The sequence below is a fragment of the Eurytemora carolleeae genome, unplaced genomic scaffold (assembly GCF_000591075.1).
Source record: "Eurytemora carolleeae unplaced genomic scaffold, Eaff_2.0 scaffold693, whole genome shotgun sequence".
Classification (NCBI taxonomy): domain Eukaryota; kingdom Metazoa; phylum Arthropoda; class Copepoda; order Calanoida; family Temoridae; genus Eurytemora; species Eurytemora carolleeae.
Window position 1 is genome coordinate 98,182 of NW_019396581.1, and position 12,761 is coordinate 110,942.

General features: G+C 33.6%; 1 pseudogene; it reads right to left on the minus strand.

Moving 5' to 3' along the window:
• Window positions 1–7,486: 7,486 nt before the first annotated feature.
• On the minus strand, window positions 7,487–12,315 carry LOC111705868 (myosin heavy chain, muscle-like; annotated as a pseudogene).
• Window positions 12,316–12,761: the final 446 nt, after the last annotated feature.

Here is a 12,761-nt window from a genome sequence, read left to right on the forward strand (position 1 = left end):
TTGTAATGTGTACAGCAGGGTGTCCTAGAAACATGAGAGAAACCACTTTTTTTAGAAAAATATTGATAGTTGCGCATTATATAGTCCAGAATTGGGTTTCCCGTCCTAATATTGATGACTTTAGACACCCCACATGGACCTATTACAAAGTTTTTGAAAAAATGCCCGAAAAATGCGGGAAAAATCTAAGGAAAATTTTTTTTTTCTCCACTTTGGTGTTTGATTCAAAAACTAGATCACAATTCAGTCCTGCATGCAAAAAATCAGAGAGAAATCTCTAATAATAAAGTCAAAAGGCTTCTTTGGCTGTTTGGAGGGGGGAAATGCGGGAACGGGGGGGGGATGGTATAAGAAGAGTTGAAAATGCATAATATAGTCCAGAATTGGGTTTCCCCTAGTGACCTATCACATAGTTTTTGAAAAAATGCTCGAAAAATGCGGGAAAAATGATGGGAAATTATTTTTTCTCTACTTTGGTGTTTGATACAAAATCTAGATCACATTTCAGGCCTGCATGCACAAAAATCAGAGAGAAATATCTAAAAACGAAGTCCGAAGGCCCCCCCCTCACCCTTTGTATGGAAATGTGGACATTCCCCTTTGAAGAAGAAAAAGCTTTTTATAGAAAAAGTTGTAGGAAAATATTATAACTAATTAATTACTAACTAATTTAAATTCACTTATATTGAATAAAGATCTATGCCTACAAAACTTTGAAGATCTTTGTCATATTGTTTCTTCCACAGTATGTATACCTTGAAACATCTTTAAATTGCATTATTCAATTCCAAACCGTGCTTCTGTTCCAAACTTGACACTGAGTGTCAGATTTGGGCACACATATTATGATCAACGTTTTTAGTAACTTTCAATAAAAGAAACTATTTCCAACATATTATTAAGCTCGAAGAGAACTATTTCCAACATAATTAACCTCGAACAGAACTATTTCCAACATATTATTAAGCTCGAAGAGAACTATTTCCAACATATTATTAAGCGCGAACAGAACTATTTCCAACATATTATTAAGCTCGAAGAGAACTATTTCAGACATATTATTAAGCTCGAACAGAACTACTTCTTTTCTAAAATTTACTTTCTTTGAAAAGATCATTGATTAAAATCTGTGAAATGATACAAGGTCGCAAAATGTTCCAAAACGTGTTTTGCGCCAAAACTTTGCATTTGTTTTAAAAATGTGACATGTTCTAAAATATTATCAATAAACATCAAAAATTAAAATTTATTTAATTGTTGGGATTTATTTTTTAAATTTTTGTTATAAAATGTTCTAAATAGTTCTAAATTTATGAATGCAGACGGCTTTTTTCTTTTTTAATTCAAATTGAAAAATATAAACAGTTAAACAAGTTAGCTTTGCACATTTTTAGCCAACTTAAAAGAATTTGAGCCGCGGCTCAAATATCGTTGGTTCTATCTAAAATTGTTTCTCAATCTGACACTAAGCGTCATTTCTAGGACAAATCATAATTTGGAATACTGAACTACTGTTTTTAAATCCCAATCTCAATTATCTTTGTTTTGATTAAAAAAACTAAAAACAGATTAAAAATTACTTTATAGATTATAATACAAACTTCAAGAATATTTCAACAACAGCTTCACAAATCTTCAGTTCTTGAGTATAAATACAATTAACTAAAAGTCCAATTTTTGCTTGATCTTTGACAGGTTGCCAAATCACAAAGCAACTAATTTGATAATCTTTGAAGAAAAAGTAAGAAATAGCTCATTACATTAATTACATCATCATGTTTATTGATTAAAAATGAAAAAATCACCAAATCCAACAGATATCTAAAAGAATTTTTTTATTATACTAATTAGATACATTAAGGGTCTCGAATAATCCGAGATATAAGTACTATTCTTGTAGAATAAATCTCTAACCACTTTAACCTTTTCAAGCAACGTTTTCTCTTTTTTTTCTCTTTGGAGTTATATGAATGGAAATTACTAAAGATCCAACACAAATAAAATTAAGGTGGTTTAGAGATCTGACCAAAATAAATCTAAAGTGGTTTAGTCCCTAGTGTCGCATTGTTTTTCAAAATGGTAGCGGGTTTGTTAAGGATTTTAAGTCGAGCATAAAACTGAATCTTTTGTCTGTTCACAATGCATTCTTTTTTGGTCTTTATAAAGTCCTCCTGACCTTGTTTGCCAGTAGGGGGCCTATCGCTGTACTCCTCTTAGCCGACAAAAGGCCTAATAGACGAGTAAGTTCTTATTATTTCTTGTTATTCTTCTATGTTAATCTGCAGTTTCTTATGTTGTCAGTTTTCTGTAATAAGGTTACATCTATTAGAGATGTCAACGATAATGTAACGTAACGTAAAATATACGTTTTTGTAAATTACGTTACAGTAATAGGAAGCATTTAGATATATTCTTTTTAACGTGAACGTTCAACGTTAACGTTATAGAAGCTAATACCTAACGTTTTTAATATTAAACTTTAACGTTATGGAAACAGACACCTAACTTTAGCATTTTTGGTAATGTAACATTATTTTTCTAATATTTGCAACGTTTTTGACAGTAACGTAAAGATACGTTTTGTGTCCATGGGGAGATTATAAGTCTAACATTTAAAAAAAAAACAATTGTTATTTGATTGCATATCATAACGAAAGAATTTCTATTTCAAAGTTCAAGTTTAAAGAAATGTTGTAGAATTAAAAAATGCATTTCTGTTAATGACAAGTTTTGAAACGTTTCCCCTAATATCATAATGAAAACGTTTAACGTTTCAGAAACGGTTTATTAACTAAATAATCAGGAACAAAAGTTTTTTAAGTTCAAAAAAATGTGGTTTATGCCACAAACTCTAATTTTAGGCACTATATCTTTGCAACCTGATATCGTAAACCTTTGATATTGAAATATCAAAGGTTTAAACCATCAGGTTGTAAAGATATATGGAGTAGAATATTTGCCAGCAACTCAGCTCCTTTCTAAAGTGCAGACTAAAAAAGCCTGGATGCTGAATATATGTCTGTTAAATATAAGCAGATTTATAAAGATTATAAACAGGCCTATTTTTAAGTATAAATTTTAAAAAAAACTGTTTTTTTTACATGCAATTGTTGAAAATTCAAATCTTATAAATTAAAGGTTTTTAATTTGCCATGTAAAATGGAACCCCCTTAAACTCGACATTTAAAAAAGTTTACATATGCATTTGATGTTACAGCAAATTATCTACTAGTAGCAAATAAATAAGCTTATTAAGTGGAACGGGTCTGTTTTTGTTTGAAAAATCTAGAAATGTAGATACTTCTTAAAATGCAAAAATATGTTATCAATTGGAAAATGCATGTTATGTTTTATTCATCAATAGATTTTTATAAACCTTTAGAATGGACTAGAAAACTTATTACTAATTAATTTGTAAAAATATAAGATTTCACAAAATTTTATTTGGCGTTATTTGTTTTAACAAAATATTTATTATTTACCATACTTTATTTTGATATTTTTAATCCAAAACATAAACCCTAAAAACATGTTTATTGTGTTTTGTAAACATAAAAAAAACACAAAAAGAATTGAAAAACCTTCACAAGTTAAAATATTCTAATCCATATATATTTGCAAGCAAATGTTGTAGACTTTTGATATTTCAAACTATTTATGACTACTGTTAGATGAGAAAGTCTAAAGGAGTTGAGTATTTCTACCAAACTCATATTTTCTAATCTCTATATCTTCGCTACCTTCGATATCAAACTATGAATTTTGTTAGATCAAATAATCTAAGTATCAAATAATATCAAAGATTACACTAGCAATTTTACACTTTATATTGATGCATTCTTCTACAGATCCATTTAAAAGGTTAAAAAATACAACAGCAACATACAAAGTGAAAAGGGGATTAACGACTTTTTTGTATGGTTCATGTTCTATGATAAAAATATGGAAATAAAAATGCAAATATCACGGAAACTAAATCTTGTAATACTTTGATTTAGAAACAATTATTTTCAATAAAGTGTAATATAAGAAACGTTAAGGCATGAACATTTTAATACAACGTAAAACGTTATGGAACATTTTTTTCATATCTTTCTTAGACACGAAACGAATAAACAGTCTTGATTGCCAGTTGTAAATTAGTGAAACGTTTAGATTAATCGTGACGTAAGAAAAGCTGCATTTTAGTAGACTTTCTAACGTAATTCAAAGATTTTACATTGGAAAAGTTAAGATAAAACGTCACGTTAACAAAAAATATTCTTTGCACTAAAATTTACTGCCACGTGCAGAACTATGCCTATTAAATTATTAAATCGAAACGTTTGTCACCTTTTAGTTGCCAAACCAAGTGCAATTGTAACGTAAAATTATTAAAAAACATTTACCCTGGATGAAAGTGGAACGTTATAAAATTGTGGTTATATTCCTAAACCTTTAACGCAGCGTTGGGATAGTTTTTTAAAACAGGGATTACAAACGCGTAGCGGAGCTTACTTTTTTCACCAACATTTACTAAAGCTGAACGTTGTGTAAGGTATTCAAGTGCAGAAAATTCATTATGTAACGTTGGTCTTTGCCATAAAGTTTCATATTGTGCAACGTAACGTTTCAACGTTCCAACGTTTCACTTTTGATGAAATTAGAAAAAACCAAACGTTGACATCTTTAACATCTATGTACCAATAAACATAATAATAATTTTTTGCTAGAGGATAAATTAAGTCTAATGGACGTTCTTTAAGTTGAAAAAGAGAAAATTATAGAACTGAAAATTCTATTAGAATTTTCATTTTTGTTTTTCACAATTGTGATATTTGCACGGTATTTTTAACATTTATAGAACAAATTCTTGTTAAAATTCTAAATTAAGTAAAAGGTGTATATACTGCATGTTTAAATAGTTTGTTTTAAAGCCTGTACTTTTTATCACAATTGCATAATTCACGAATGAATTGATTATTCGCTGCATTATCATTATAATTCCTTAAGATCAGTCAAAGTTTGATATATGAAAGATACAAGAATTGGAATGTTTATTTAGACTTACTGCAATTAATGTTAGGTTTGCAACAGTTTAATATTTATTTCAATTAGCTTTAGACTTTGATTGGGGCTCACAGGAATTAACTTTTGCCACCAACTCACATTTTCTAATCCCTATATCTTTGCAACCGGATGTTGTAAACCTCTCATATTTCAAACTTAGACTATTTGATAACAGAAGTCATAGCTTTAAATATCTAAGTTATAGGACATTAGGTTGCAAAGATAGTGGGATAAGACAATCAGAGTTTGCGGCAAACACTTCCAATTCCAGTCCATTCAAATAAAGAAAATATATAATCATAAATAAAATATTTTATTGGTCTTAAAATAAAGAGGTTCATAAGTGTCTATATGTAATACAATACCAATATAAAGGTCCTACACAAGAGATCCCATAATATTTTTTTTTCTCTTCAATATTCAACAATAGGATGCATGGGTCGATTTTTTCAATCCCTTAGAGCTAAATAGTATGTGCGGGATACATGTGCCTAAATATTGTAACAAATCAAATCAGACTTCTAGGGTTGTCTTACGTCCATTCTATAATTCCAAAATGACTGTACTTGATCAACTTTGTAAAAAAAATCTTCAATTTTTTTTAAATGGCAAGCTGAGAGATGTCATTTTTGACATGATATCTCAGATCTGAATAAGGATACAATTATTTAATTAAGATTAATCTCTATAATTAATCCTAATACTGAGGATATTGCAGGAGTTGAAAGACTTTACAGAGCTTTCGGTTTTACTTTAAAATATTAAAGCTTTGATCTACAGTAAGCTATGTGTCATGAAAATTTAGCTCCAACTTTGAACAAGAATGTGAACCAGTTATTTCCTTTTTATCAATAAAATCCAAAACGGTATGTAGAAAATATAGGACTTTACTGATCAAACCCAAGGATAACATCTCAAAAGCTAAAAGTCTATTGAAACGATTAGAAATTACTGAAGGATAAGGTCATGTAAAAGAACGTGATGAACATATTTTAGTATGTTCAATGTCAGCAAGTTTCAAAACAACTTTATGGAATTTATCTTTAATTACTGTAATTACTATATTTTTACCAATATAATGAAAGTTAATTGTTTGCCAAAGGAGTTGAGTTTTTGCCACAAACTCTGATTTTCTAATCTCTATATCTTTGTAACCCAATGCCGTAGACCTTAGATATTTCAAACTGTTAATACTTATAGATAAAATAATCTAAGTTTGAAATATCAAAGGTTTGCACCATAAGGTTGCAAAGATATTGGAATCAGATGATTTTAGTTTGTGGCAAAAACTCAATTCCTTTTAACAGTGTAAGTACTTTCTGTACTTAAGCAAATGATTTTTCTGCACCTATTGAAACTTTCAAACATATGTTTATTGAATGTAAACAAATATATGAAGTGGAAATTGCATAATGAATAAAATATACGTTTGATCCGCCAGCTGATGACGTAATTATTAATACTGTCTCGAACACGGCAATTCAAGGTTAACTATACTATATTTTCAAAATCAGAAATCAATATATATTACCTTCTGTAAATAAAATGTTTTTATTTTTTAAATATAATCTGGGACATAAGAGCTGTACATCCAAAATATTTAAAAGATTACCTCCTGAGAATAAAAATTTATGATTTACAATTACAAAATCAACCAGAAAGCTAGTTATAATCAAAAGAGACACAATTTTCTAATGATGCCGACTAAATGACTTATGTTTCCTATTCCAACCTTACTTCCAATTCAGATCCACTTCTGTATTCGAATTGCAATATCTTTTTGGGTTTTTGGAAACTTACGGCAAAAGAAAGCAGATTGCATAAATTTAGTCAAAAATATTTCACACTCCGAGGGAATTCTCATGATTTTTATCTGTCATGAATATATACCAACTTATACCAATATCACAATATGTGCAAACGTTTTTTCGATGAAAAAGGAAAAGTAAAATGTTTCACTTCTTTCTTCATATTTTTCAAATCCCAATGTATCTATTTGCAATATTCCTTAAATATGTCAAACTATGTTCAAATAGTTTAAGTTTGAGATTTAAGGTTTTCACCATCAGGATTAAAAAATATAGAAAATAATGAACTTTGAGTTTGCGGCAGGAACTTAGTTTCTTTCTTTGAAGAATCAAAGATCAGAGCCCAAGAACATTTTAAAAACTTTTTCAGAACACAACAGAAAGACAAAATAAAACTCATCCTTTCGCTCCTCCAATCCACCCCTCTCTTAAAAACATTTTCAACTGATTTGTTGATGATAAACCATGGCTTAATAACAATCTTTCCTTTTTTCATTATTATTTGTCAATTATTTTTTTGGATAAAATTTGTTCTCTAAATTTTTAGATAAAACAGTGCATAACTTTAATTCTCCTGCTCTTCGTCCACGTTCTCAATTATTTATTTGACTGAATAAAAAGTCAGTAAACCAAATTGCATGCACATTTTATTGTTTGAAAGGTTAGGTACATATTTTGGGGTTCTATGTTAGAGGAGCAATTAATAACAATTATAACAAAAGATATCATGTTTGCTAAAGCAGTCCTTGTACTCGCCATGGTAGTCATCAATTTAATCAGAAATCTAGAAAATGGATCCTCCACGGGATTGTCTGATGGTGGAGAGCTGTCCTTCTGCCATTCTAACTCTCTCCTCAGTCTCTTCAAGCTCCTGCTGGGATTTACGGAACTTGGCTAGGTTAAGAGCAGCAATTTCTTCAGCCTCTTCAATCTGTTTCTTGTATGTCTTGATCTTGGCTTGCAGCTTGCTAGCTAGGTCAGACATTCTTTCTTGATTCTTATGATCTTCATCATTTTGGAACTGTAGCTCCTTAATCTTCCTTTCAGCTTTCTGATGAGCCTTTGCATTGTCTCCAGTACGTCCTTGGACATTTCCAAGCTCAATCTCCAGCTCCCTCACACGAGTTTCAAGCTTGGCCATTGCTGTACGACCTCCTCGCATGGCATGTTCATTGGCCTCAGCAAGATTCTGTTCAAGCTCATTCATTTGAGTTTCCAAAGCACGCTTTGCCTTTGCTTGAGTATTAACATGATCTTGCTCAGCACGAAGCTCATCAGCAAGGCGTGCAGCATCAACCATTGCCTTCTTTGCCTTTTCTTCACTGTTCTTGGCTTGGTGGAGCATATCGTCAATCTCAGCTTGCATTGTGTGACAATTCCCCTCAATATGCCTCTTTTCAGCAGAAGCTCTACTGTTGATTGTAGTCATNTCTGGCGGGACAAATCTTGGGATTCAACCATTAGCTTTTTCTTGGTAGAATCTGCTTCATTTAGAGCACGAGCTAGTTCATCAAGTTTTTGGTTTGATTCAACAATCAGGCTTTGTGTCATTTTGCAGTTCTTCTCCATATTAGCTCTTTCCCTCATTGCTTCCTCCAGCCCAGTTCTAGCTTCCTGCAAGTCCCTTTCCATACCTGCCTTATCCTTCTCAGATTTGGCTTTGTTTTTGTTAATAGAGTCAATCTGTTCTCCAAGCTCAGACATGCTATTGTTATGCTTTTGACGAAGAGCAGCTAATGTACCTTCATGTGCAATGTTGGCCTCTTCAAGGTCTGCCTTCAATTTGTGTAGTTCAGCCTCCCTCTTTTTGTTCAGTTCAATTTGGGTAGAAGTGTTGGATCCTGCCTCAGCAAGACGAGTTCCAATGTCCTCTAGATCACGTGACAGAAGAGAACGGTTTTTCTCTGCCTTAGCCCTATTGTTGCGCTCAACAATAATTTCCTCATCAAGTTCATCAATGCGAGATTGTAGTTCTTTAATCTGCTTAGAGTATTTTCCTCCAAGGGTTTGTTCGTCTTCAATTTTTGCAGCAAGGGATGACAATTCTTTCTCTTTCCTTTGAACTCCTTGACCTAGCTCAGCATTGATTCTCTCCAAGTCAGCAACAGCTTCCTGGGTTAGTTTCAAATCACCCTCAATCTTCCTTTTTAATTTTTCAGCATCCCCTTTTGACTTTTTCTCACGCTCCAAGGCATCTTCACATTCATCCAGTGATTGTTCAAGTTTTCCTTTTACTTTGCTCAGATGATTGCAACGATCTTCCATGGATTGAATATCTTCTTCTATCTTCTGTCTCCCTTCTCCAGTTGATTTTTTCTCCTTTGTCAACTTAGAAATAAGATCCTCCTGATGAGCAATCTCATCTCTAAGTGTACGAATTTGATTGTCTTTAGTCATCTTGTCCTCTTCACACTTTCCAATTGTGTTTTCCAGATTCTTGATTTCTTCCCTTAACCTGGATGCTTCTGCAGTGACCTTTGTACCAGACTGCTGGATACCAATTATAGTTTCCTCCTCGCTACGAATTCTGGCATTAGTCTGGTCAACTTGCTTTTGAACATCATTTTTGGCTGCCTCAAGGCGATTTGTTTTATCGATAATGTCCTAAAATATCATTTTATGAATATCAATAAGCAACATTAAAAATTGAATTTGTTTTCTGTAAACAAAAATTCCATCATAAAAATTGGATTATAATGTTTTAAAATATGCCTAAAGTAAATTTACCTGAACTGCATTTCCACCAGAGTTTAGTGCAAGATTAAGCTCATTCTTCTCATTGAGGAGTCGGTCATGTTCAGCAACAACTTTGTTGCACTCAGCAATAGCTTTGTCGATATTAGCCTCAGCAAGTGCAATTTTTCCTTCATATTCAGCTTTGTATTTTCCAAATTGAGTGCATTTAAGATTTGGCTTAATTGCAGTCCAGATTTGCCACCACAGCCAGGTTTTACCAATATAATAGTTTCTGATAGTTCTCTGGCAACAGTACAGGGCAAGCTTCTGATCCTGAAGTTTCTTAAACTGCATTCTGGAAGATTTACCTCTGGCCCCAGCCTGCAACCAAGCCAGAACCTGACCAATCCTATCTTCACGAACTTCCTCCATGAAACCAAGAATACCAGCTCTAAAAAACACCTTTGTGTGACCAAGACGATACTTCTCTTTTTCCAATTGAATTGCCTCAAGTACTGCTCCAGCAGCACCCTTGTCATTCTTGGCCTTTGCAACAGCTTTCGCTGCAAGGATATTGTAGCGAGATTTAAACTCAGGGTACAACATCTTGTTGGGAAATCCTTTTCTGCAAATGGCAATACCAGCAAGCACACCATTGCACTGATACTGATGCATAACTAAACCAGGTTCAACTCCTCCAGGTTGTTTGTGGGTATTAGGTACCACACAACGAATAAAATGGGGCTCAGTCTTGTAAAGAGTAGTCATAAGATCATCAAGTTGACCCTTGAAGTAGGAAGAAACGGTTTTTCCACCTCCTTTCTTCTTCCTGCCACCGTCATCCTTAGGAGTTTCCAGAGGTTGTCCAGGATGATCTGCAAAACACTGGATCATAAGAGAATTAGATCCATTTTTGATCATCTCAACAATGGTGTCATTAAGAGGATCCTTATTCTTTTCTAGCCAGCTGGTTAAATTATATGATACAGTGGCAGCATAGTGAAGAACAGCAAAATGTGCATCTGGGTCAGGTCTTGGGTTAGGTTTAGCAAAATTGGGCCACTTACCAAGAAGATTGGCGTGGAGCTTTTCACAAAAGGTCTGATCAGTAGCTTTTGGGAAAAGAGATTCCTCCTCAAAGACAGCCAAGAGTCCCATAGGTTTCTCAAACATATCAATGCACTTCTGCAAATCCATACCAAAATCAACATTTGCCCAGTCAAGACCCTCTCTTACATACTCCTCCTGCTCTAGAGTGAACATGTGCTGGTTGAAAAACTGTTGGAGCTTTTCGTTGACATAGTTAATACAAATTTGCTCAAATCCATTAAAGTCAAAAATTTCAAACCCAGCAATATCCAAAACACCAATGTACTGAACTTTCTTCATAGTAGGATCACACAAGGTTTCATTACATTTATCTACAACAATTCTAAAAGTACGCTCATAAATAGCTCGAGCAATACCAGCAACAGAGTTGGCTGCTGCATTGCATGATGAACCCTTTTGTACCCATTCAGTTCCCACCTTCAGTTTAGGTTTGCAGAAATAAGTAATCATCCACTCAGCATCAATTCCCATAAGGGCTGCAACAATATTGGCATTTTTCTCATTTTTAATCTCAGCCTGTTCATCCTTGCCAACAGGAACAAAATCCTTGGTCATGTTACCCATGTGCATCATGCATGCGGTATTTTTAAAAACATCATACTTTTCTTCTTGAGAAAATCCCAAAACATCAAAGGCTTCATCTGCAAATTGCATGTCCTCTTTGTCATTGATTGACTCAACAGACAGTTTTCCCTGAGACACATACCAGTAGTCACGAATATCATCAGACAACATGCATTTTTCTTTTAGATCAGGAACTTGGTCAGACATCAAGTTGTAGAAGGCATGGTAGCATCTCTCAAGAGGTTGTTGGTAAGTTAGGCGAGATTTCTCAAGAAGGTATACAACCATGTCAGCTCCAGACAGTTTACCGGATGCATTGAAATGGATACGAATAAACTTACCAAATCTAGAAGAGTTGTCATTTCTTACAGTCTTAGCATTACCCCAGGCTTCAAGAACAGGGTTGGTTTGGACAATCTTGTCCTCGAGAGAAGCTTCACCTTCCTTCTTCTTACCAGAGGAACAGATAGTTGCAAAATATGAGATGACCTTTTTGGTGTTCTCAGTTTTTCCAGCACCAGACTCTCCAGTGATGAGAATAGACTGGTTCATGCCAGAGTTCATCATTCCCTGGTAGGCACCCTCAGCAATGGCAAAGATATGAGGAGGGCATTCATTACGCCTTTTTCCAGTGTAGAGTTCCATAGTACGGAGAGTATAGATAGGGAACCTCTTGTAGGGATTGATTGCAATACAGAAAAGACCAGAGTAGGTGTAAATCAGTTGATTGATGTATCTGACAACAGAGTTCCAAAGAACACAGGCGTCTCCAAGATAGGTAAGATTAGCCATGTCATCTGAGCAATCAAACTTTGGAGGATTGACCTGGCAAACTTGATCTTCTTTGAATACCTTCATTTCCCCTTTGACATTTACTGTCCACTTGTTACCATCTTTGGACTCAAGAAGACCCTCAAGATATCCCCCATCTGCCTTGTTTGTAACCCAAACAGATTTTTTGGGGTCATAGGGTTTAAGCTTGTTCTTATCCTTAAGTTCTTGGGAGACACAAAGCCATGGGCTGGGATCTGGGTCAGGTCCAGAGGTTTTCTTAATATGTCCAGGCATTGTTTCAATATGAGAAACAGTAAGCTTCTGAGATGGGGTGATGGGCGTCCTGCTTAAATACCCATATGGTGTCCTGGGACTAGGAATCTTGTGTGTCCCGGGCTGATCCATTATATGAGTGCGTTAGTCTGATTTTTTACAGGGGAATAGATTACATAACAGAATAATATCAGAGAGTTCAACACAAAAAATGTCTTTGAAAACTGAAAGTGTTTAAGTACTTTTAAAAATAACAAATTTAGTTATATAATCACAATGCAGAAATCAGTCTTGTTGTTGGCACATCTTATGTATAGCATGCTATGTAAATTTTATTTATGTGTTTCCAACTAAGTTTTGTAAAAGAATTACCAATTTGGGTAAGAATGTTTTTTACCAGCCAGCCAGCGAGGATATGTTTTAATACAATATAGAATCCAAAGCACTATTAATAGCCGCATTTCAAAGAGGTTTTGAGTTGGTGAAGGAAAACATAATCAAAGCTTA